The sequence below is a fragment of the Asparagus officinalis genome, unplaced genomic scaffold (assembly GCF_001876935.1).
Source record: "Asparagus officinalis unplaced genomic scaffold, Aspof.V1 AsparagusV1_Un273, whole genome shotgun sequence".
Taxonomy (NCBI): Eukaryota; Viridiplantae; Streptophyta; class Magnoliopsida; order Asparagales; family Asparagaceae; genus Asparagus; species Asparagus officinalis.
In genome coordinates, this window is record NW_017972538.1 from 78,464 (window position 1) to 104,270 (window position 25,807).

The window sequence follows — 25,807 nt, forward strand, 5'->3', positions numbered from 1 at the left end:
AGCTAACGACCGAAACCAAAACCTATTACGGGGTTTGGCCGGTCGACTATACATGTTGCTGCGGTCGATCATGAAAAGTCCAGAGACATCCCCAGGATTGGTGCATGTTTCTGGTCGACCGCGACCTCAAATGCGGTCGACCGCTGGAAGTCCAAAACGTCTCCTGTAGTCTTTTCCTGTAATTTTTGTGGTTTTGCACGCCTTTGTCGCCTTCAACGACTTCGTCCACGTCTCTATTCTCACGATATCATAAGAATCACCTATCCTCAAGCTCCCATCGCTAAGCTCCCAAAGTAAGGAAGAAGATACACTCGTATCACTGTGTGATGCTCTATGGGCATATCAGACGACATTCAAAGCAAATCTAGGGATGTCACCATACAGGCTCGTATTTGGAAAAGCTTGTCATCTACTAGTAGAGTTGGAACACCGAATAATGTGGGCTATCAAACAGTTGAATTTTGATTTAGACTCGACAGGTAAAAATAGATTGCTCCAAATAAATGAGTTGAAAGAAATTCGAAACGATGCTTATATTAACTCAAAATTTTACAAAGAAAACCAAGATTTTTTATGACAATTCAATATTACGGAAAATTTTAACTCCAAGACAAAAAGTTTTACTCTATAATTCAAAATTACATCTTTTTCCTAGAAAATTGAGATCTGGACAGGTCCGTTTATTGTAAAACAAGTTTTCTTACATGGGGCTGTCGAGATAAAAAAATTCCTAAAAATAGTAACATTTTTAAAATAAATGGTCAACATTTTAAACCATTTTTAGAATTTTCTATGCTCAAAGAGGAGGAGGTGTTGGTTCTCCATGAACCACCATTATTTGTAGAAAAAAAGAAGAAAAAAGAAAACAAAAGAAAAAAAAGAAAAAATAGATATATATGAAAAAAATAGAAGAATAATTTTTTCCTTTTGTTTATTATTTGGTTTCATCATCCTCATACTAAAAGTAATTGCAGATTTTTTTAGCATCATTATTCTAGGTCGATCGAACAAATGTAAGTTCTACAATTCTTATCTGCTTTACTTTGTGCATAAGAGAATTTACATTGAGGACGATGCAAAATTTAGGTGTGGGGGTGGGAAGTAGTTATTTTTCCTCTTTATTTTATCTTTTTGTTGCATTTTTATCATAATTTTTCCTTCCTTCATTCCACAAAAAATTATAAAAATATTGTCACTTGCCAAACTAATTGAATTAAGTAATAATTAATTTATTTGATAAATTTTAAATTTTCTGATCCATAGTTAGTAATTTATTCAAGTACACCTTTTATGATAACTCTAAATAAATTTCTTAAGGAATAATTCTTCAAAGTAGTATACTTTACTTAAGCCTTAACTTAGACATTTAATTAAAATAATGAAATTTTTTGCATGCTTAAATTAGAGTTAAAAATAATTTTCAAGTAGCCTTAATTTATATTTTTTCATATATACACAAATATATTAGAGAAAAAAACTAACTAACTTTACAAAAAGAAGAGTGCCGAAAATGGACACCAAAAATAAAAGAAAAAAATTCATGAATTCAAGGTGATTCTATCTTACTAAGCCTAAGTTAACTAAGTAATTAAGTCCAATGAGTATTTCTAAACTTAATGACCTAAGCCCAATTTGGTTGGGATTCATTGGTCCAAAACTCATTAAATGGTCACTTAGAAAGCTCGACAAAGTAGAAAAAATCACCAAGGAATAAAGAGTAAAAAATATAATATACTAACAAATATATATATATATATATATATATATATATAATATTTTTTATCAAGACTTGAAAATTATTCAAAATAAAGAATCAGCTAGCATGTTCTTTTCAAAACTTTTAATTAAATTTCTAAGATTTGGTTTGGTTTTGTATTGCTATATAATGAAAATGTTTTCTGGGAAATCTACCTTGGAGTTATGTATAAAAATATTTTCTTGAGTAATAACTAGCTTCAATTAGAATGTCTAAATATATCAAAAAAAATTAGTTATTTACTAACTTCTTTAAATTAGCAAGTTGACCGAATTTTGTGGGTATAGTCACTGTAAACCCTCATGAGACTACAACTCATCCTTTAGAGTAACCTAAGGGTTTAAAGGCTTGTTATAGCGCTAAATACAACCGTGATTCCTGCGAAAGTGAGTTAGGATTTTTAATTTTTTCTTTGCTAGAGGACTAGCAAAAGTTTAGATATGAGAGTATTTGATAATCATATTTTTATTATAATTTTATACCCTCATTATCTATTTTTCATGAATAAATATACTATTAATAATTATTTTTATCTTTAATTACAGGCTATTCAAGAATAACACCCAAGATCTCATCTCTCAACAAAAGCCCAATGAATGAATGAAGAATACAAGCTAAATCCCAAAAGCCAAAGCCCAAAAGCCAATGCAAGAGGAAAATTCAGACATCGGATGGGAAATCCAGCGCATCGATGCCAACATCGATGCCGACATCGATGCCTGCATCGATGTCATCGTTCTGTTACAATCTAAAGGTTGAAATTCAATGCTTATGGATAAGAATTCGATCCAATGGCTCACATTCATTGATGTTTACTATAAATAGGGGTAGAGAGTGAGGGGTTAAGGGTGTGAAAAATTTTATAACTCTATTTGGAGAGGAGGGTTACTCTTAATTGAGAAGACCTTCTAATTTTGTAACTGTTGTTACAATCAATAAAAGAATTTTTTTCACCACTTTAAATTTTTTTCTCTTTGTTTGATGACGATGATAGAGATGAATATCAATTTGAAGGTTTGCTTTTATTTTATTGTTAATTTTCTCTTTTATTTCTTATTTTTTTTAGTAATTTCTTTCTTATTGCTTATTAGTTTAGATTTACATTCATGTCTTATTGAGTAGATTTAATTTCTTGCATTTTTCATTTCTTTTGTAATTTAGTTAGATTTATTTTTTGTTCATAGTGTAAAGTTCATTGTTCTTATTTCTTTTCTTTGTAATTAGTTCTTATTATTTTCATTTCATTCCTTAGTTTTATTTCTTAAGATGTGGAACTAGTTCTTGTAAGAATCTTAGAATTGCATGAAATTAGCTTTATTTCATTTATATTGTAAGAATTATTCTCTTATGCTTAAAATGGTCATGTATAGGATAATCAACTAGAAAACTAATTGGTAGAAGAAGAATTTGATAATCTATGTTTATCTTAAATGGTTTGATAGGTTATGCTTGTGAATTCTAGAATTAATATCTTATTGTTGTTATTTTCATGAATATTAATTTTGCTTAGATGATGATTTGATAGGTTATATTTTCCTTAAATGGTTTGATAGTCTATGTTTAATAAATCTAAAGTAAAATATGATAAAAAGAGAATAGTTCATAATCTATAATTGGGATTAGCTAGTGGATTCAATTCTAGATTTCTCATATCTTTAATTGAATCCTCGATCTTTTCTTTCTTGATTTTTCCTTAGTTCTTGATTTTCTCTTATTTGTTTCTTGATTTTTATTTCCTTTATTTTTCTTTCCTTATGATTTCATTTATTCTTTTATCACATCCACTCTTCATTTCTATCATTTAAAATCTCATTTATTGACTTTTACACATATTCACAACACTCCTCATATCTCTCCACAATCATAATTTTTATCACTCCTAATTGTCACGCACACAACATAAGAACCGATTCTAATTATTTTTTACAAACATCTTCCTCATAGGATCGATAACTTTTTATACTATAACTTGATTAGTTGTGTACTTGCAACTTTTGGTACATATTTATGTCCCGTCACTAACTCTCATGGAAACTGATGATGGTACCCCCCTTATCCGAACCCGTGTTAAGGATCGTGATATAATTTTTTTCATCTGTAGAATTAGCTGACATTCTTAAAATTCCTGTTGGGGATATTCTTCTTCATGATGTTCAGCATGATGATCCTTTAGTAAATTCCTTGATATTCATTCCTGGGAATGACTATCCCATGTCACTCATTTCCATCAATCCCACTGCTAAGTTAATTGCCAGAATCATAGCTTACAACTTAATCCCTACGACTAGAAGCTATGATGACTTCTCCCCCAATAAGGTGGCTGCTATTTATTCTATCTTTGCCCACATCAAAGTCAATTGGAGCCAAGTCTTTTTTGATATCATGTCTAGCTCCCACACTAAGTTCCTCCCTTTTGGCTCTTTTATCACCAAAATCATCACTCATTTTGGAGTCGACTTTTCTGATTAACCTCGTGTTGGCCTTAGCCTTGATTTCTTTGATTGTACAACTCTTATCAAAATGGGGCTCTTAGAATCCTATCTATCTCATCCCCAGGTCTCTTCTGCTTCTTCTGGTGGTGCATCTTCATCTTACCCATCTAGTTCTAGGGCTCGTCCTCATTCTTCTGGTGCACCTTCTTCTAGCATCTCTGGTTATTCAGCTCATCGTATTGATAGTTTAGAAGAGGGAGTATATGAGCGCTTGACTGATTTTGAGCGAAGGAAGGAAGAGATTCGTGCTGAAGCTCAGGGATAGCATAGTGAGGTTCTTAGGAGGATTGATAAGCTTGAGAGTAGCCAGGATATAGGTTTTGCAAGTCTTGAGAGTAGGCTTGATGATCATTTTAGAATGGTGCAGCGCCCTCCTTCTCCTCCGGGTCCAGGGACATCACATCTTTGAAGAAAATTTTATTTGGACTTGTATCTCTTCATTTGCACTATGTGTTTTTATTTTGGCTTGTATTTAAAAAAAAAATTGAACTATGTAGTTTGGTTTGTTTTGGTTTGAACAATGTATGAGCTCATTGTAAATTATTTTGGTAATTTTGCTCTTCAGCTTGCACAACAATCATGCATATGATTATTTGAGTTTCTTTTAGGCCTTTAAATATGGGGAGCATTCCCTATTTCTCTGTATACCCACTCATGCTTATAGGTAGGGGGAGTTTTTAGCTCACTTTCTATTATGTTCCCCATTTTGATGTTACCAAAGGGGGAGAAATATGTGAGTATATGTTGCCTATATTGTTGTGGTTTATATGTTGTTTATTGGTTTTATGAATATATCGAGAAATTATTTGTCATCATCAAAAAGGGGGAGATTATTAGGACTCATGTGGCGAACCTAATTCTCTAATCTTGTTTTGATGATTTAACAAACAATTTATAAAGTGTTTTCTAGTGTTTGGTTTTGATTGATTAACACAGGTTGAATGATTCTAGAGCCATATTGTAAATATAGCATATAAAAGTCAAGTCAAGGTCCTTGTTCGAGCTTCATATACAATCTATATCTTCATATACAATTTATATGGTATATTAGTGTAGGATGTGTATTTTGTGTATCAATACTTTTAAGCTCAATTATATACACATACACATTTCTTACTTTCATCACAATTTGGGTATTTTAAGTAATCTTTGTATTATTGACTTATGGACAAAATAATCTTTGTATACATCTAAGTACGAGGAGCTCCTATCCTCTCGTACTTCGAGTCCTATCAGGGCACGCAAGTGCCGAAAGATCTCTTATGAGACTATATCCCATTTGGCTTCTAATAATTCAACTCTAGTCTTCCTCAAGGAGAAATCTCTGCCTCTGAATGTCAAGGCTTTGAAAACTAGCCATCAGGCTAAACAATGGGTTGTTAAGTAACCTCGTCAACCGTTGACTACTGCGGAGTCCGCCGCCAATGTGCTGTCAAGGAGGGCAAGGCGTCGTCAATGCCATAATCAGGCTCGCCGTGAAGCTTGTGCCTTAATCTCACTAGATGGCTTCCACTATTAGCCTCGAAATGACGTGGCTGGAGCTTACAAGAGGGTCAAGGCTCGCTCAACCGAGATGCGTCAAAATAACAAACTTCACCTGTAGTGAGAAGCTCTCAAAGCGTCCAAGTGCGCTCAGATGACGAGCCTCATCTTCAACACGAGACTCGTCTGAGATGACAAGTGTGTACCCCCGCCATTAGAGCTAGCCAGACTCTGGCTCGTTAAAAGGACAGACTGCATCCTCAACACCAAACTCGCCCCGCAGCTGAGCTACATTCAAGTGGCCAAGTTGAGGTTCAACCAAGACGGCAAGTGCGTCCCCCGAATCAAGTTCGCCCAATTGACGAACCTTGTATCAACCATGAGGTTCGTCTAACCACCCAGGCTCGTCAATCTCTAACACTTAGAGATTCTTGCGCATGCATGCTAACAAAGTTAATTGGGGGTAACGTTGTTGCCGATCTCCGTGATTACCTAGTTCGTAAATGTAGTGTGAACCAGATGAAATCTCAATGCAGCTGTGAGAAGCTCATCTCTGTAGTACTTGCCAAATACTAATATGGAGAACCATCATTGAGGCCCTCCATCTTTGAGCGATTGTCGGAACTTCCAGAAGCCTCCTCATCTAGAAGAAGACGTTTTCGTCCCAGAAGACAAACATTCAAGAATGAGCCTGCTAAAGTCATGATTAATGTGGCTAGCAGGGGTAAGAGCAAAGGTCCAGCTAACTGTTTTGACTCCCCTGACCCCGAGTTCTCTCCGGGGCTGAGAGAGTTACTCATTGAAGGGGAGGGTGTCTATCAAGGAACCAGAACCCATACCGACTGAGTGACCCTATTAGATTATCAGTGTTTAGCATACATCTCTGATGATGTAGATGAGGAACCTGACAACTCAGCCATTGCAACATCCCAAGCATCTAGCACCGATCAAAGTGAGCAAGTAAATGCTCATATGGCCGGGAATGCAGAAGACTTGGTGAAAAAGCTAGAAGAACAGCAAGTTATCCTTCTCTAACAACAAGAGACTATCAATCTCATGAGGGAGACGATAGACAGTCTTACCAAGGAAAAAGAGAAGAAGAAAAAGAAAACTGTTGGTGAAGCCTCAAGATCAGGGCATCGGTGACCTTTGTTAGAGCCTAGATGGGGGGGGGACTAGGGTCTTAAGGTAATAATTATGCAATAAAAATTAAGACAAGCAAACACCACAAAGTATAATGCTAAAATAAAGGAGACAAGATAGAAATCGTTATCCAAATGACACACGATGTGTTCACGAGGTTCGGCTCTCTAGCCTACGTCCCCACTCTCGAGGAGAATCCACTACACAACCCGGTTTGGAAGCCGGAACTTTTTCTACACAGCGATCTCCATGAGATCTCACGACACAGTTGATCTCCATGAGATCTCACGACACAGTTGATCTCCACGAGATCACCACACAATCAATGGTAGCAAATAAAGAATTGCTCTCTCTTACAACAGCCCTATGACAAGGAGAGAGATTGCACTTGAAGCTTTGGATGTGAGATGTGCAAGTATAAAACAAGGAATTGGATTTGGAAAGTTTAAGGCTCTTGAACTCAAGAATTAAACACAATTGATTTTTCTCTTGCAAAGTAGGTAAAAAAATAAATGGGGTAGTTGGGTATTTATAGTGAAAAATAACAGCAGCCAAAACCCCAAAGAAATCATCAAAATCCCCCGAAATCCGATTTTCTGAAACTAGCCGTTACTGTGCAACGGCTCTCTGATAAGTCGACTTATGAGTCGACTCATGAGTTGACTTATGAGTCGACTAATGAGTCAGCTTATATGAGTCGACTCAGCAGAAGAAAAATCACAACTAGGTTGCACTTCGTGAGTCGACTTATGAGTCGACTGAACATGCACAGACAAGATTTGCACAGGAAAACAGAACTTAAAAACATGTTTAAAAATATCAGATAAATTCTAAAAAATATGAAACTTTGGGAATAGATTATAATCATTTTGACAAACTTATTTGAAAAGGAATTTTGCAAAAAGGTCCTCGTATTTATGAAAAACATCATTTTGACAAAAGTACCAAAATACAAGTTTTGAAAGTGTGCAAGTGTGTGTGATATCCCAAATAGCTTCAAATGAAATCTACAACTACTTGCCTACAATCTAGCACTAGAGAGAAAAGAAAAACTAGCAAATATCCTCACATAGAATAACATTTCTTTGAGTCTTGATATTGCTTTGATTTGATGAAGCTTTCACTTGTATATGTTGTTCTTGATTAACATTTGCTTCATCATATTGCCTCCACCTCCTATAGATATTGACGTTGTAGCTCATATTCCATCCAATCCTCCATGTATGGTACTAACAAGCTTGATATACATATTAACTACAATATCACTCAACAAGCAATTAGTATCGATAATGGTGGTTGTAAATTATCATTAAAACATAAGGGCTAACAATCTCCCCCTTTTTGATGATGACAACCAACCATTATTTATGAGCTAAATAAATATAGCTCATGGATAGGTGATCCCCCTATCTATGAGCTCTCCCTTACTATGTGCACAAATGAGGAGATTTCTCTCCCCCTTTGTCACCATCAAAAAGTAGGGAAATAAAAAGAGAAATATACATAAATACATAAAATTTACCTCAAGTGTTGGTCCTCACGTATCGACTCCCTCAAGTGCTCGGAATTACTACCTCTCACTAGGTCACCGACACCACTTCTCTCCGTATCGACTATGTCCTCACCACACACTCATCTTGGCAATTTGTATGTGCTTAAGCATGTTATGAAAATGAGGCATATATAATATGTGACCAAGCAAACAAGCAAGCAAAAAGATTTTTAAATAATGCATAGGCCCAAACCATTTCTTATGCGACAAAAATCTTCTTCACTAAGAGGCTTGGTAAAGATGTCCGCTAATTAAGATTTAGTATCAATATGAATAAGGGATACATCTTTTCGCTCTACATGATCACGTAAAAAATGGTGGCGTACATCAATATGGTTGGTTCTAGAGTGTAAAACGGAATTTTTAGAAATGTTTATAGCACTAGTGTTATCACAAAATTTTTTTGTATTTTGAAAATGCAAGTCATAATCAACCAAACTTTGTTTCATCCATAAAAGTTAGGCACAACATAAGCTGGCGGCAATGTATTCCACTTTCGTAGTGGACAAGACAACACAATTTTGTTTCTTGGAAACCCAAGAGACAAGAGAGTTACCCAAAAATTGACATGTACCACTCGTACTCTTGCGATCTACCTTACAACCGGCAAAGTCGGTATCACAAAAACCATAAAGATCAAAAGAGGTGCTTTTAGGATAAAATAAACCAAGATTAATAGTATCATTTACATATTTAATAATTCTTTTAACCGCAAGCAAATGAGATGTTTTAGCAGAAGCTTGAAAACGTGCACATACACACACACTAAACATGATATCGGGTCTACTAGCGGTAAGGTAAAGAAGACTATCTATCATACCTCGGTATAGTTTTTGGTCTACATCCTCACCACTATCATCCGCATCAAGCTTGATCCTTGTACTCATGTAAGGACCGTGAAATTTTGATACTAGTTAAAATAATTTTTTAGTATTTTAAAATATTTAATTATGATTTTTAAAAGAGTATTTGTATTTTTCTTGATTTTCTACAATTTTCTATGATTTAAAAATCTGATTATATATTTATTTAAATGATTTTTATATTTATAAATTTATTTTGTGCAGTAAAAATTTTTAGAATTAATTTGTTGAGTTATCGGTACTATTACATAATATTTTAAATAATATATTGTATTATTAATATTATTACAAATTATTTCATATAATACATGGTATTATTAATTACGTGTTTTTGGTATAATTTATTGTATTATTTATATTGTTATATATTATCTGTCGTATTAGTATAACTTGTACGTTTTACTGTATAGATAATTATCCCATAATTATTTGATTTGAAAAATAAGTAAATATATTTTTATTATTAATTATTCTTGTTTAATTATACAATATGGGTATTTTTTAACTATTTCGTATCAAATATTGTATTAGCTCAACATGTACGTTTTTAATTGTAGATAATTATTATAACCTAAACCCTAACCCTAATTACAATTATATATATATATATATATATATATGTATATGTTTTTCGTTTTCCTCTACTGCTTCATCATCCACGCCGGCCTCCTTCTTCTTCTCCCTCTCTCTTTTCAACCGCCGAACGCCACCACTCACACCCAGCAACCCGAAACCGCGCCGCTCACCCACAGACCTCGGGCCACCGACACCGAACCCGCACGCGTCGACCATGCTCGCCCACCTCCGACAAACCCCCTCCTCCTGTAGCCGCCTCGCCGCGCTCTCTTGCTCGCACGCCAGCGTAGGCCATCCATCTCCGCCGTCGTTCGACTCCAGTCCAACACCGCTCTCCCTCAGGCCGCGAGCTCCACACGCTCACCCAGACTTCGTGACCACCAGGCCCGCAACCACCGCCCCCATTCTCGATTCGCCACCCGGCCTCAACTGCCACCAGCCGCCGAACTCGACATTCGCCCCTGCGTTCCTCCTCCACCGCCCTAGCCTCACTGTCGCCCCCGCCTCTCTTCCCCTTCGCCGTCGCTCGCTAGCCAGCGGACCTCCACGCTTCGCTCACCCCCAACCAGACCCAGCCTGTGCCCGCCTCCTCCACGAACTCCAACGTTCGCCTCCACCCCCGTCCGACCACCTGACTCCGCCTGCCCACACAAACAGCCGCCAGTCGCCTCCTCGAGCTCTGCCTCCCGCTGCCACAGTCCAAGCCGACGCCGTTGCCTCATCCGTGGGCCGTAGTCTCACACGTTAGCGTCAAAACGTTCGACAAACCCCGAGGCAAGATTCCTCTTGCTCAGAACTGAATTATTTGCATAGTATATTGTGACTATTTATCTGCGTGGGTTTGATGAATAATATTGATTTAAATCATAGTTATGTGATAAATAGTATTTTCAGAATAATGATGATAAAGTGAAAGAATTTATTTTGATAACGGAATCATTTTGGAGAATTTATAATATTTAAAAAGAATTTATTTTGAGAAAAAGAATTATTTTAGAATAATAATTGATGAGAAATAATTTTAAAGAATTTATTCTAGGAAAGAGAATATTTTGGATTATTATAATGAGAAATAATTTTTAAAAGAAATTATTTTGGGAAAGGAATTATTTTCTGTAGTACGTAGTTGCTGATTCACGATTACACTTCATGTTGTGACTATATTACTGTATTTGACATGTCTGCTTTTATTGTTCCTGATTGTATTGAGAACTGTTAGTAGTTCATGTCCTTAGTTACCTAGCGTGTCGTGTACAAGACCTAGATACATGTGTATTGTTAACTTAGAAAAGCAAGATGAGTTGGGGTGGGAAAGTCTATGTTTATATAATCGGATAAGACTGTTGATATATCTTCCAGGTTCGTACCAGTGGATCGGTGTCGCCACTGGGATTGGTTAGTTTGTTAAGTCACAGTGGATCGGTGTCGCCACTGGGGGCTGATTGGTTGGGTCAAAGTAGATCGGTGTCGCTACTTTGATTCCTAAATTTATTTGATGAGATGCACGTAGGGGGTGTGTGAACAGTCAGCTATCCGATAATATGAGCGTTGACTCTGTGATATGTTATAGGATGGCTAGTTACATGACTTGTTACCAGTGGATCGGTGTCGCCACTGTGGTTGGTTTGTTGGATCAAGGTGAATCGGTGTTGTCATTTTGTTTAGAATTTATGGATTCTTGTGAGACGTAGATCAGTTGTGTTTCTTTTCATACATAGATTGGAATTAATAATTAATTATTTACAATTTGAGACATATGGTATATACATGAGGGTTTCCTTATTTGGATTATTTCGTTCGACGTACTACGTCTCGAGTTGTAGATTTTTAAGTATTAATTCCCTCTATTGTATGACCTTGTTGCTTGGATGTTTTCTGATCGCTACCTGCATGATCTTGTCACTTGGTTGCTTTTTGGATTCTTTTGATTATTAGTATTCCAGTTGCATGCCTCTAATGTTATTATTATCATCACATGTTCTATTTTTATTTCTGCTATAGCATTGACCATGCATATTTTATCATTACTATTATTGTATTTGTTCCTGCCTTGGGGGATCTTGCCGTGTGTTTCACACGCTGACGTACTCCTATTTTCTGGGTGTACGTCAGATTTAGGAGATGAGCAGCCTCAGTACGGGATCGTACAGGAGCCAGAAGATTCTTAGCTGGGGGGTCTTGCAGAAGGAGTAGAAGAACCATCTGAAGCGTAGTGATTTTCTTCTGTAGTAGTAGTTGGACATTAGAACTCGTTTACCGTACTTTTCTTTAGTTTGATGATAGATTTAGTTATTTTATTTCCTTTTATTATGGACTATGTATTTCTTATTTCCTAGTTGAACTGTTGTTGTAATAAGGGTACGTTTGACCCATATTTTATGTCTGGGATGATTTACCATTGATGATATGTCTATTTTTATTCTGGGTTGTCTTTATATTCTTGCTATGTGTGATCGGGGACCTGTGACTTCGTATTGTTTTATTTCTAGACGCTTAGCGTATTGGATTAAGAAGAAAAGAAAGAGAGAAAAAAAAAGATAGTGTATATTTCTCCTCAATCTAATACGTCGCGGGCTTGTTCACGTTCCGGATCCCGTGTATTTTGGGAAGCGGGGCGTGACAACTCATGGGAGTTTGTGCATGCTTAGAGTTCTCCAATCCAAACTTCTTCACCAATTATCTAGCATATTTGCTTTGAGAAACGAAAATCTCATCCTTAGTTTGCTTGACTTGGAGCGCGAGAAAGAATGTGAGCTCTCCGATCATACTCATCTCAAAGTGATCTTTCATAACTTTAGAAAATTCTTTGCATAAAGTTTCATTAGTAGCACCAAAAATGATATCATCAACATATATTTGAACCAAAATAAAATCATTTTTCCTTTTTCTTACAAAAAGTGTATTATCAATTTTCCCTTTAGAAAAATTAGTTTCAATGAGAAAACTAGAGAGGCGAGCATACCAAGCTCTAGGAGCTTATTTTAACCCATATAAAGCTTTTTGAACCCGGTAAACATGATTAGGAAATGAATGATCCACAAAACCGGGGGGTTGCTCAACATATATCTCCTCTTCTATAAAACCATTTAAAAAAGCACTTTTAACATCCATTTGAAATAATTTGAAATTCTTAAAACTTGCAAAAGCTAAAAACATTCTAATAGATTCTAACCTTGCAACCGGTGCAAATGTTTCATCATAGTCTATGACCTCCTCTTGATTGTATCATTGGGCAACTAAACGAGCTTTATTTCTTGTTACAATGCCATGTTCATCAAGTTTGTTTCTAAAAACCCATTTTCTTGTTACAATGCCATGTTCATCAAGTTTGTTTCTAAAAACCCATTTTGTTCCAATCACACTCACATTGTTAGGTCTAAAAACCCATTTTGTTCCAATCACACTCACATTGTTAGGTCTAGGAACTAGTTTCCAAACATTATTTCTTCGAAAATTGTTTAGTTCATCATGCATAACTAAAACCCAAAACTCATCTTTTAAAGCATCATTAATCTTTTTAGGTTCTATTTGAGATAAGAAAGCAATGTTACCACATTCACTCAAGGCCTTTGAGCGGGTTAGAACTCCTTGTGAAGGACTCTCTATAATTTGCTCCTTTGGATGATTTGATGTAAATTTCCATACTTTGAGAAGTTCTTCTTGTTCATGAGTGTTGACGCTTCCCACATCCTTTTGTGCGTCTATTGACGATGTTTCATTTAGTTGCAAGCCTTCCAATCCTCCCTCAATATCATCATCATTATTATTCCTAGGAAAACCATCTTGTAAACTAATATTAGTCTCATCAAAAGTAACATTTATAGACTCTTCAACAATAAGTGTTCTTTTGTTAAAGACCCTATAAGCCTTACTTCTAGGTGCATATCTTAAGAAAATGCCAACATCAATTTTTGAATCAAATTTATCATGGTGATCTTTTGTATTTAAAATGAAACATTTACAACCAAAGATACGAAAATACCCAATAAATGGAGTTTTGTTATAAAAGAGTTCATAAGGAGTTTTCTTGAGCTTGGGTCTAATCAAAAACGATTTAACGCCCAAAAATATTTAGGCAAATCAAAAGCATTTAACATAGTACGTGCCATCTCTTGTATGGTACGATTTTTCCGTTCAACAACACCATTTTGTTGTGGTGTTCTTGGGGTAGAAAATACATGAGTTATACCATGATGTGCACAAAAATTATTAAAAAATTTATTTTGAAATTCACCACCATGATCACTTCTAATTTTAACAATCTTTAAATCTTTTTCATTTTCTATTCTTTTTACTAAAAAGGAAAATTCCTCAAAACATTCATCTTTATTTTTAAGAAAGATTGTCCATATAAAACGAGAAAAATCATCAACAACAACAAACACATAGTGTTTTCCTCCTAGAGAGGTAACACGCATAGGACCAAATAGATCAAGATGTAATAATTGCAAAGGTTTAGAAGTTGATACATCATTGATGGATTTAAAGATAGATTTTGTTTGTTTACCTTTAGCATAATCTTTGCAAACGGTATCCTTGATGAAGTGTAAGTTTGGTAACCCCTTTACAAGATTTCTTTTGGATAGCTTGGATATCAATTCCATGTTGACATGACCAAGTCTTTTATGCCAAATCCAAGGATTCTCATTAATTGCCGCAAGGCACTTCACATCTTGAAACACTAATTCATTCATCTCAAAAATATATACGTTAGATTTTCTACTAGAAACAAAAACAAATTTTCCATTCATGCTAATAATGCACTTATCCGGTTTAAAAGAGATATCAAAACCTTTATCACTTAATTGGCTAATACTAAGAAGATTATGATTTAAGCCTCTAACCAAATAAACATCTTCTATAACGGGAGAAGGAATCTTACCAATACTACCAATGCCAATGATTTTACCTTTCTCACTGCCACCGAAGGAGACATTGCCTCCTTCAATCCTTGATAAGGTTACAAATAGCTATTTGTTGCCCGTCATGTGATATGAGCAACCACTATCAAGGTATCACATCCCTCTATGTCGTGTTTATGATGTTCCCTACATAAGATGATGTAGAAACTTTAGGTACCCAATTCTTGGGTCCTTTGGAGTTAGTGTATTTGGTACCTTTGGGTACCCATGCCATATTATAAACATTCACATTATCCTTAATTCTACAATAGGTGGATATGTGACCATGCTTCATGCAATATATGCATACGAGGTGTTTCTTATGCGTAGAAGCATATGGTCTATAATGTTCATTTCTTTGAAAACGGTAATGTCTAGAATATGCATGAGTGGGTTTAATTTTACCATTAGCAATTTCTAGTCTTTCAATTTTAGATTTTAATTGTTTGTTTTCAAAATTAAGATCTCCTAATAATTCATCTTTTTGAGCAAGAGAGGATTGTAATTGCTCAACCATGGAAGCATGCAATTTTTTAAATGAAGAGTATTCTTTAACTACTCTTTTGAATTCAAAATTTAACTCTTCTAATGCGGTAGCTAGATCACATTGCATATAAAAAGATTCGCTTTCGGGGTCGGATATGATTACCTCATCTTCATTGGCCATAAAACAAATGTTATGGTCATGAAGAGCAAACTTAGCTCCCTCTTCATCGCTATCCGAGTCACTTGGCTCGGATTCATCCCATCCGGCATACATCGCCCTCTTCTTCTTGTACTTCAAGTATTTTTCTTTGATCTTTGGGCACTCCTTGACTTGATGACCCGGTTCATTGCACTCAAAACATTATCCTATACGAGGAGAAAAATTGGTGTTAGATCGGTTAAGATTTTTGTTTAATTTTATTAGTTTAGAAATTCTTCTAGAGAGGTGAGCCACTTCTCTAGAAACACCGGTTTCACTATCTGAGGAGGAGGAGTCATCAATAGCTCCTTTAAGAGCAATTGTCTTCTTTTGGGATGGCTCCTCGATTACCCGTGGGGGTTCTTCCTCCTTCTCCTTCTCTTTGATTTTCTTCTCATGGACCTTGAGCTTATCAATGAGACCATCAAGGGGAAGTGTGGTAAGATCGTGAGCTTCCTCTATGGCCGTAGCTTTGGGTCCCCACACCGGAGACAATGATCGAAGAATCTTGTAGTTCATCTCTTGGGGTGACAACTTCTTATTTAAGCCATGCAATTCATTGATAATATTAGTGAAGCGAGAAAACATAGCATCAATGGATTCATTAGGAAGCATTTTAAACAATTCATAATCATGCATAAGCCCACTAATCTTTGATTCCTTAACTTGGGGGGTTCCCTCATGTGTGATGCAAAGTTTGGTCCAAATCTCATATGTGGTAGCACAAGTAGAAACCCTATTATATTCATTTGGAGTGAGGACACAAATTAAGGCATTCATGGTCTTTACATTGAGATTGGCTTGGAGCCTCTCACCATCGGTCATAGAGCTAGTTTTAGGCTTTTCTACATATTTCTTTTCAATGATGTCTAGGATGTCAAGGTCAATGCAACTGAGATAGATTCTCATCCTAGCTTTCCAATATGCAAAATTACTACAGGTGAAAAGTGGGGGTCTAGTGGTGGATTGTCCTTCTAACATATGCATATTCATTGAAGCCTCCATAAGATCTTTTCTCTAAGGTGATTAGACAAAAAATTAATATAGAGACCAAGCTCTGATACCAATTGTTAGACTCTAGAGGGGGGTGATTAGGTTCTTAAGGCAATAATTGTGCAATAAAAATTAAGACAAGTAAACACCACAAAATATAATGCTAAAATAAAGAAGATAAGATAGAAATCGTTAACCAAATGACGCGCGATGTGTTCACGAGGTTCGACACTCTAGCCTACATCCCCGCTCCCCACTCTCGAGGAGAATCCACTACACAACCCGGTTTGGAAGCCGAAACTTCTTCTACACAGCGATCTCCACGATATCTCACGACACAGTTGATCTCCACGAGATCTCACGACACAGTTGATCTCCACGAGATCACCACACAATCAATGGTAGCAAATAAAGAATTTCTCTCTCTTACAATAGCCCTATGACAAGGAGAGAGATTGCACTTGAAGCTTTGGATGTGAGATGTGCAAGTATAAAATAAGGAATTGGATTTTGAAAGTTTAAGGCTCTTGAACTCAAGAATTAAACACAATTGATTTTTCTCTTGCAAAGTTGGTAAAAAAATAAATGGGGGTAGTTGGATATTTATAGTGAAAAATAACAGCAGCCAAAACCCCAAAGAAATCATCAAAATCCCCCAAAATCCGGTTTTCTGAAACTAGCCGTTACTGCGCAACAGCTCTCTGGAAATCATCAAAATCCCCCAAAATCCGGTTTTCTGAAACTAGCCGTTACTGTGCAACGGCTCTCTGATAAGTCGACTTATGAGTCGACTCATGAGTCGACTTATGAGTCGACTAATGAGTCGGCTTATATGAGTCGACTCAGCAGAAGAAAAATCACAACTAGGCTGTACTTCGTGAGTCGACTTATGAGTCGACTGAACATGCACAGACAAGATTTGCATAGGAAAACAGAACTTAAAAACATGTTTAAAAATATCAGATAAATTCTAAAAAATATGAAACTTTGGGAATAGTTTATAATCATTTTGACAAACTTGTTTGAAAAGAAATTTTGCAAAAAGGTCCTTGTATTTATGAAAAACATCATTTTGATAAAAGTACCAAAATACAAGTTTTGAAAGTGTAAAAAGGTCCTTGTATTTATGAAAAACATCATTTTGATAAAAGTACCAAAATACAAGTTTTGAAAGTGTGCAAGTGTGTGTGATATCCCGAATAGCTTCAAATGAAATCTACAACTACTTGCCTACAATCTAGCACTAGAGAGAAAAGAAAAACTAGCAAATATCCTCACACAGAATAACATTTCTTTGAGTCTTGATATTGCTTTGATTTGATGAAGTTTCACTTGTATATGTTGTTCTTGATTAACATTTGCTTCATCACATTGCCTCCACCTCCTATAGATATTGACGTTGTAGCTCATATTCCATCCAATCCTCTATGTATAGTACTAACAAGCTTGATATACATATTAACTATAATATCACTCAACAAGCAATTAGTACCGATAACAGTGGTTGTAAATTATCATCAAAACATAAGGGCTAACAACCTTCACCCGGTTCTGGGGAATTTAGCCGTCGAAACCAAGATGACGCTGATGCAGAGGATGATGATGAAGAAATTTTCAAAATTCATTCTGAATCATCAGAAGTCGAATCCAACCCTCGTAAGAAAGAGCGAGACCATAAGTTGGATGATTTCCAGAAGCAACTAGATGCATTGAAACTTCAAGGAAATTTCAATGGATTGGGGGTGACTAGACCATACCCCACCAAATGGGATGCCGTTCCCTATCCTCCGAAGTTCAAGCCACTCAACCTCCTATAGTTTGATGGTAACGGTTCTCCTACCCAGCATATTTACTGCTTCTAGGCGCAAACTGGACACAGTGGGAAATGATCCCATCATGGTTCAACTGTTCATCGGTACCTCTAGTGGGTTGCTTTCGAATGGTTTCACCGATTGAAGCCCGGATCCATCAATTGCTGGAAGGACATGGAATGGTTCTTCATGGCTAGATTCTTTGACGATGACATAGAAGTACCTATGGCCACCCTTCTAGCCGAAAAGCAGAAGAAGACAAAGCCCGTCAGTGACTTTGTTAAGAGATTTAGGAACCGATCGCTACATTCTCGTGATCAGGTCTCAGAGGCCACTCTCATCGAGATGTGTCGGAACAATCTATTCATCAACATATTGTCCAAAATGGGCGCTGTCGAAGGTCGTTCATGCAAAGATCTGATCTGGAAAGGAGAGCAGGTCAAGAGCATGCTCAAGAGGATAGATGCTGAAGAGCCTCGTGAGTCTCATCCAAGAAGAGGAGGTAACCAAGGCAACTTCACCCCTCGGAACCATTCAAAGGGGAAGGATACTCTAGCAGTGGAGACCAATTCCTCTCCCAAATATTCTTCGAAGCAGAAGGGCAATCCTTCAGATAATTTTTTCCAGAAGCAGTATAACTTCAAGGATGAACAAGTTGTTCCAATCCTCAAATCCTTGATCAAGATGAAGAAGATCAAGCTCCCTGAATCGAGGCAACTGTTTACGGCGGAAATCTTTTTCATTGTAGAATCAATTACATTTATTTGTCAATTATAGATTTGACAAGAAGGAGCCTTTTACAAGACTTTTCTTACACAAATAAATGAGGACTTCCTAGAACACGCGGGATAGTTTATCGATCACTGCTTACGTGGAATCATTGCCTGTGCTGGGGAATCATTGATCTGTGGACCGCTAAAAATTAAATCCAGTTAAGAAGGAGCCTTTTACAAGACTTTTCTTACACAAATAAATGAGGACTTCCTAGAACACGCGGGATAGTTTATCGATCACTGCTTACGTGGAATCATTGCCTGTGCTGGGGAATCATTGAGATATGAGATAAATACCCTTCTCAAGATCAAAACGACAGTATGATCTTGAGGGAACAGGTGACAGGGTGCAAATCTCTCCAAAGGTTCTTGTTTATGCTTAAGAACTCATCAAGAACTTGCCTTTAGATCTAAAACTCATGACTCTCCTCTCAAAAGATCAGCAACTCGTCTCAAAGCTCGAAATTCTAATCCCCCAGTGTATAGGGGCCCTAGGAGTGTATTTATAGGCTTAGGATGTCGTGTTTTCGGATAAGAATTCGTGATTTGGTCTTATATTTAGTTAATAACATCTTTACCATGTTTAAAGATAACCCTAAGGTAGTTAGGGAGTCTGTAGAAGGAACGAATCCCGCAAATCTATCGAAAAATGCATCGTCGGGAGGCTGAACGGGCGAAACAGTGTTGTGTGTTTCATAGGGGTGTGAAACACACATGAATGTTTTGCACGTGTCCGAAACACCCAGGTGTGTTTCATACTCTGTGTACGAAACACATCTCTGGTTGTGTTGTTTCTCTATCGTTTCACCATTTCGCGCGTTTCTTTGACTCGTATGCTTCACCAACTTGCTTCGTACGCTTCCTTGCTTCTTTACGGCATCAGATGGTCCTCTTTGACTCTGATAATGGCGTTCATCACCTTCTCTTCGTCTTGAGCTACATGTGAGAACCTATAGGTAATTTTTGCCGCCTACAGATGCTCCCTCCAAGGTGTTTCAGCCTCATTCTTTTATAGAGGAGTCTGGAATACTTTGAATAAGATAAGCTCAGCTTTTAATTTGTTGACTTCTTCAGCTTTCAGTCTATTCAGTATTTTATCAAATAGTCTAAGATTCTTCTGGTGCTGCGTTTATCGTCTGACCGCTGTTAAAATCTTGAACTGAAACTGGTTGTTGATATCTGAATTAGCTCGTGTTGTTGAATTGATGTTGAACTGGTTATCTTCGTCAGGATTTTGTATCTGAATCATGATTGAACTCCCCAGAATTATCCTCTGACCTAAAAATTTTCCTGAGCCTTATTTTGGTAAAATTATCGATGCGTTGACCGATGTCGACCTTCATTGTGGCGTGAATATAGTTGAGCCTTTTTCAGAGAAAATATCGACGTGTTGACCAGCATTGACATAGTTTATACTCATACGTTAGCTGGCGTCTGCACAATTTAAGCTCTTAATTAATGCGTTAGAGTATGGAGAATCAGTTTATATTCATATACTCCTCAAAGTTTCGGGAATCAGTTTAACCTCGGGTACCCATTGGAGGTTCAAGAAGATGCAGTTTATACTCATATACTCATCGGAGTATGAATATAGGCCCTGAATACATCAAAACGGTCAAAAACAGTCGAAAACAGACAAAAAACACTACCAAAAATACTCGTGCACCCCTCCCTGGACACGAGACATATGTGTGTGTCTCGTACACATGCAAAACACTTACACATGTCTCGCGTGTGAGACACTTAAGAGTGTCTCACACGGACATGAGAGAGAGAGAGAGAGAGAGAGAGAGGGAGAGAGAGCACATGAGAGGAGGAGAGAGAGGGAGAGAGAACTGGTTTTGGGGGGTTTTTTAAGACCAAAAATTTTAGCCTCTTTTCCCTCTGTTCTTCTTACCAAACTCCTCCAAACTCAAAATAAATGGGGGTAGTTGGATATTTATAGTGAAAAATAACAGCAGCCAAAACCCCAAAGAAATCATCAAAATCCCCCAAAATCCGGTTTTCTGAAACTAGCCGTTACTGTGCAACGGCTCTCTGATAAGTCGACTTATGAGTCGACTCATGAGTCGACTTATGAGTCGACTAATGAGTCGGCTTATATGAGTCGACTCAGCAGAAGAAAAATCACAACTAGGCTGTACTTCGTGAGTCGACTTATGAGTCGACTGAACATGCACAGACAAGATTTGCATAGGAAAACAGAACTTAAAAACATGTTTAAAAATATCAGATAAATTCTAAAAAATATGAAACTTTGGGAATAGTTTATAATCATTTTGACAAACTTGTTTGAAAAGAAATTTTGCAAAAAGGTCCTTGTATTTATGAAAAACATCATTTTGATAAAAGTACCAAAATACAAGTTTTGAAAGTGTGCAAGTGTGTGTGATATCCCGAATAGCTTCAAATGAAATCTACAACTACTTGCCTACAATCTAGCACTAGAGAGAAAAGAAAAACTAGCAAATATCCTCACACAGAATAACATTTCTTTGAGTCTTGATATTGCTTTGATTTGATGAAGTTTCACTTGTATATGTTGTTCTTGATTAACATTTGCTTCATCACATTGCCTCCACCTCCTATAGATATTGACGTTGTAGCTCATATTCCATCCAATCCTCTATGTATAGTACTAACAAGCTTGATATACATATTAACTATAATATCACTCAACAAGCAATTAGTACCGATAACAGTGGTTGTAAATTATCATCAAAACATAAGGGCTAACAACCTTCACCCGGTTCTGGGGAATTTAGCCGTCGAAACCAAGATGACGCTGATGCAGAGGATGATGATGAAGAAATTTTCAAAATTCATTCTGAATCATCAGAAGTCGAATCCAACCCTCGTAAGAAAGAGCGAGACCATAAGTTGGATGATTTCCAGAAGCAACTAGATGCATTGAAACTTCAAGGAAATTTCAATGGATTGGGGGTGACTAGACCATACCCCACCAAATGGGATGCCGTTCCCTATCCTCCGAAGTTCAAGCCACTCAACCTCCTATAGTTTGATGGTAACGGTTCTCCTACCCAGCATATTTACTGCTTCTAGGCGCAAACTGGACACAGTGGGAAATGATCCCATCATGGTTCAACTGTTCATCGGTACCTCTAGTGGGTTGCTTTCGAATGGTTTCACCGATTGAAGCCCGGATCCATCAATTGCTGGAAGGACATGGAATGGTTCTTCATGGCTAGATTCTTTGACGATGACATAGAAGTACCTATGGCCACCCTTCTAGCCGAAAAGCAGAAGAAGACAAAGCCCGTCAGTGACTTTGTTAAGAGATTTAGGAACCGATCGCTACATTCTCGTGATCAGGTCTCAGAGGCCACTCTCATCGAGATGTGCTGGAACAATCTATCCATCAACATACTATCCAAAATGGGAGCTGTAGAAGCTCATTCATGGAAAGACCTGATTTGGCAAGGAGAACAAGTCGAGAGAATGCTCAAGAGGATAGATGATGAAGAGCCTCGTGAGTATCGTCCAAGAAGAGGGGGTAACCAATGCAACTTCACCCCTCAGAACTGTTCAAAGGGGAAGGATATTCTAGTAGTGGAAACCACTTCCTCTCTTAAATCTTCTTCAAAGCAGAAAGGTAATTCTTTGGATAACCGCTTTCAAAAGTAGTACGACTTCAAAGATGAACAAGTCATCCCAATCCTTAATTTCTTGATCAAGATGAAGAAGATTAAGCTCCCAGAATTGAAGCAGCCTGAGGAGGCATCAAGGACAGATGATCCTAATTACTATATGTACCATAGGATGGTTCATCACCCAACAAAAGTATGTTACATCCTGAAGGATAAGATCCAGGCTTTGTTGGACGCAGGCATCATGATCCTTCAACCGGAACTAAAGAAAGTGTCTGCTGACATGGTATCCTTGTGGTTCATAGGCTTTACAAAATTCTAGGTTTAGAATGGTGTGAAGCCGATCCCACAAGCTGAGACCAGGGTCATGAACCTTGATCCTCATTGTTAAAAGGAGAAGGGTATGGTCCCCTAAACTACTCCAAAAGGTGAAGTCATGTAGGTCCATCCTGACCTACTTGCAGACGGACAATGGACATCAACAAGTTCAAAGAAGTCGAAAGCAAAGTAGAAGTCCTGCAATGATGTCTCTGCCATTCTAGACGAGGGGGTTAAAACCGCTTCCCTCAATAGTTCCGATGGTGAACAACCAGCATTCACCACATAACCTATTCAAATGAACTCGCGATGGAAAAGAGTACTTGAAGAAGTACCCTGAGGTGGTAGACACCTCACCAAAGCCAATGGAAGACTCAACGAAGAAGATGCAATTGCCTGCTAATGATCCGAAGGTAAAGGAGCTCTGTTATAATAAGACACCCAGGAAGGAAATTCCTGAAAGCTCAAAGGGTCCCTTTCAATTCGATGTGTTGGCCCAGCTAGCCAACATCCCGACGAGGATCACACTATTCAAACTCATGCATTTATCTCGATCAACCAGGGAAGCTCTGTGTGAAGCACTGGCTGATAATGAAACATTCCTTACTCACGTTCTACCGAGTCGAATAGTGGAAACACCAGGAGCGTGCCCTCAGTGCCATCAAGTCTTTCAAGGATAGATGCCTTGCATCACATTCTCCCCAGAAGACATGTTTGTGAAGAACTCAAAGCATGATAGGCCTTTATAATTTACAGGATATATTGGCTCCGTTCGGGTAGACTGAATCCAGGTTAACCTCGGTTCTGTGCTGAGCATCATACCTTTGAGGCTCATCAATCATCTTGGGGTCCCTCTTCACTGTTTGTCAGCAATGGGGACTACCATCTATGGCTTCAATGCCTCCAACACCCATCCTCTTGGCAAAATCAAGCTTAAATGACAAATTAAGGACTTGAAAACAGACGTCACATGCTATGTCATCGATGCAGAGACATCCTACAATTTACTATTAGGTCGAACATGGATACATAACAACTTGATCGTCCCATCCACTCTACATCAGTGCATGAAGTATGTGGATGAAAACAGTAAGGTTAAATTAGTGGTCGAGAAAAAACAACCATTCAAAGGGATGTAGAATTACTTTACTAATTCTATCCACTACCTAGAAGGTGAGCCAACCAATGCATCACCAGTTGAGGACCTTTACAATGGTAATGAGGCTGATACTGAGCCTGAATACGAACAGGGGCTTGTCTTTAACGACATTGATCCCGTCGTGATCGGCTTTGGAAGCCTCGATGTAAATGACGCCGCTGATGATGATAGCAAAGTTATCTTCAATAATAATGGGGATTTAGCTTACTTGTCGTGCGTTGAATCTAATTTTGACGTATCAGGTATAGGTGTTGATATGTCGTCAGACCCCTTGTCATGATTATATGCCGAGTCAGCATTATACATGCCGATTCACTCATCTTTCGCAACAAGCTGGTGACGCATCGAATCTTCGCAGGCCGTCTTAGTAGTGCCTACCAGGAAGAACAATCAAGAAGACATTGTCTTCGGACAAAGTGAGAGTCCACTACAAACTCTTTGGGATGGATCCGAAGAAAAAGAAGGAAACCCTTAATTCTCACATTTCAGACCAACGACGCGCCACATAATGGAGAAAATGGGATACAACTTGTCCTGCACAAGAGGTCTAAATTTTTAAAAAGACCGACGCATTCTGTTAGCTCCCTTCGTACCAAAAGGGAAATCGGATAACTATTACGACAAAACTCATAGGGGATTAGGGTATGTATCTCCACCATCAGCGTAGTGTTTCGAGGCTAGTGAAGAGTTGGACAGCTCCTCCATTAGCTCTTCTTCTAAATCAACTTGTTATGATTCAGACACTAGTACAGGGGCAATGTTCAAGAGACTTGTGGCTAACATGACCTCAACTCTCCCAAGTGAAACTCGAGAGGATGATCAGTTACCTCTATTCGAGGATCCTTTGAGTCGACAACTCAACATGCAGTGGGAAAATCACTTTGAACAATGTGAACCTCCTACTAACGACAAAGTAATCCAAGTGAACATGGGAGATGAGTCTAACCCTAAGCCCATATTCATATGTGATAGCTTGTCACCCGACAAAAAGAAAGACCTCATCGCTCTTGTACGAGAGTATATTGATGTCTTCACTTGGAATTACAAGGACATGTCTGGCCTTGATCCTTAGGTGGCCATGCACCTTAACATCAAACAAGACGCCAAGCCTGTCAAGCAACAGTAATGGAAATTTCATCCACAGATTATGGAGGCAATCGAAGCTGAAGTTAAAAAGCTCATTGATTTAGGGTTTATTCGATAAAAGCAACATCCGGATTGGGTGGCCAATATCATTCCGGGCCTAAAAATGAATGGGAAGATTCAAGTTTGCATTGACTTCCACGACTTGAACTTGGCATGTCAGTAAGATGATTTCCCTTTACCAATTACAGACGTCATTATTGACAACACGTGCGGGTTTGAAAAAATGTCATTCATGGATGGGTTTTCATGGTACAATCAAATAAAGATGTACCCAGGGGACCAAAAGCATACTTCTTTCTGAACACCTTCAGGGATATACCGTTATACAGTAATGCCCTTCGGATTGAATAACGCCGGTGCCACGTATCAGCGTTCTATGACCACTATTTTCTAGGAATACTTGCAGAAGATGGTGGAATGCTATGTCGATGATTTGTTCATTAAAAGCCGTAGCAAGGGTGATCATCTGCATGACCTGAAGAGGATGTTCAACCTTATGCGGTCACATCAATTAAAAATGAATCTAACCAAGTCCTTCCTAGGAATGGC